Below are 2,598 nucleotides of genomic sequence, written 5' to 3'. Positions count from 1 at the left end.
TTCGATCATTCATGACATATTAGATCAAAATGAGCATTATGCAATATCTTTGATTTCCTGTCGAATACTCGACATATCAAAATAAATCCTTGATCGAGCAATTTCATCGTACGATCGATCCAAATTATCAAAATATCATTATTACATCGACTGGTAAAATGATATATCACAATTCATCAAGACTCAACGTCTTTTCATATTTTATCTCAGCAGACACCTTATGCTCAATCCATGAGTCTCAGAGCATACCACATTCGTTCAATGCTCGACTTATCAAGGCTAAGACTCATCGTCTAATCAAGTCAACAACTGACTAATAAAATACGCGTCTACCTTGAAGACTCCACATTCATGAGACATCAATCACGTCACATGAGGGAATATTCACTACGGTTTTGGCCTGGCGGCCTACGGCACGTGTGTACACCCACGATGAGAAATGTGAGTGAGCCGTGCAAGAAGTTGAGGGAGTTAGCAAAGTAGTAGATGGAAAATCAACCAAGTCTCCGCACGACATGGAACTGGTTTAACCACGATTTCTCACTTTCCCACTCTTTTACTACAGCAACCGTCACACTTACTGGGATCAATGTGTCTACTATTCTTGCAACGTAAATAAGTCTCTGAATCAATGATTGAACAACCAAGAATTCTCATCTGAATAAGAACTCTCAACAGAGCAGAATTCAATCAATCGATCAATCAGAACTTACTCGAACTCAACAGTTCACTTGCAGAAATCTCCAACACATCCATAATCCTCGATCATCATTGATCTCACACACTTCTCAGCTCCCCTCTTACAGATCGACCCTCATACCTCTTTGTGATCGAATTGACTTTGGAATGACCATTGTTTTGGTTTAGGCTCGATTCCTACAGATTGGTCTCTCGAACTCAAAGCACTCACGTGCAATGCATCTGTTTGAAAAAGGTTAAGCAATTTGCTCGGTCGAGGAGTCTACCCCGCATGGTCGTCTATTCAGTTTCCTAAATAACTAGCAAATCGTTTTCTCCCATCAACAAGGTCATATTATCAACTCTTGATAGGGGTTCCTTGAGGGACTAAAGTTTTTTACAACTAATGTAATTAGCATTTGGTAGCTTATTTATAACTTGTTTTATAATAAGCTTCTATTGGTTTTATATTTATTTGTATACTCTTCGTACTTAATAAAATTTATCTTCCTATATAAAATTGATCTATACGTACCATGAATAAAATTTATAACTTGTTTTATAATAAGTATATTATCAAACCTCTCAGTAATAGTGCGGCACTTTGCAAATTTTATTGCGATCCCTTCGTTTTCCCTAGCTTTACCATAGTGTATCTGATGGTTTGATGGTTCTATGTTGTCCATTTGATCCTCCACAAAAGTGTCACAACTTCTTTATCAATTTGAGGATCTATACTCCTAGCAGCACCCTCCCTCCTTAACAGCATATCCACCCTTACACTTCATTTTTTCGGCACGTAATAGTTCTGCACACTTTGCAGAAACCTTTAGGAAGTTATTCATGGTATAGATTAATTTTTAGATCACATTCAGCTCCCGAATCCATCTCTACAAACTCGAGGACACAATACGATCATTCAATAGTCTTTGGAGTTTGAAACCTCAATTATCACACAGTAACCAGACTTGCTAGCAACATCATAAGAGGTTGGATCATCATACATTTCAGGTGGTAGATTTATGACTCTCATCGAAGCATCTATTGATCTACAACATCCATGTCTATTAGAGCAGCAAGAAAAGAATATTACAACTAAGAGAACGGGGGCATATCTCCATGGTGATATTTTCTTTACCACTATATGCCACACCTTCAGTTGTTCTCAAACCCAAAAACCAAACGATTTTCGTCATTACCATTAATCACCAACTTATCGTCAGGAGCGTAGTTAATCTGCTATATCACTTGCATTATATCTTTTACCTTCTCAATCGATCTGCGTTTTTCTCTCAGTTCAGGAGGCATAACATATGTTGAGCTCGGAGAAAGTTGGGTGGATACTGAGACTGAAAGGTCAGCATTGGTAAGGGGCTTAATGTTTAGCATTTTCCTAACGTTGAAGTGAAAAGATTGATTGAGAGAATAATTTCTCAAGGTTCGTAGTCAAACTACACAAGATAGTTCTGAGGTTCTCCATCAACTAATATAGCAGCAACCCGAGAAGCCACAACTGAAGTTTTGCTTTCAATGAAGTGTCAGCGGTTGAGGGTGCTAATTACTAGCTGAAGAATAAACATTCATGATATAGTAGAAACTCCATTAATTAATGCTTGATTATTTAATAAACTCTCTTAAATAATATTTTTAACTGGTCCCAAGTCGGGGACAACGTACCAAATTAATAATTCGCTAAAATTATAAGATAATAAATATTTGATTACCTACGTAGATCCCATATGAAATATGCATTAATAATTCATTATATATATATTCAATACATTAATGATGTATGAAGACTTTTTGAAAAATGGTTCAGTTGTCTTCTGTTTTTTGTTAAAATCAATAACACATCGAATTTCATCTCTAATTTTTCATATTATAATAATAAGTTCCGGTGTTTTCTCATAGCTCATCAAG

The sequence above is a fragment of the Papaver somniferum genome, chromosome 5, assembly GCF_003573695.1.
Source record: "Papaver somniferum cultivar HN1 chromosome 5, ASM357369v1, whole genome shotgun sequence".
NCBI classification, from domain to species: Eukaryota; Viridiplantae; Streptophyta; class Magnoliopsida; order Ranunculales; family Papaveraceae; genus Papaver; species Papaver somniferum.
The sequence above is the reverse complement of the archived record's forward strand: the minus strand, read 5'-3'. Positions refer to the sequence as shown.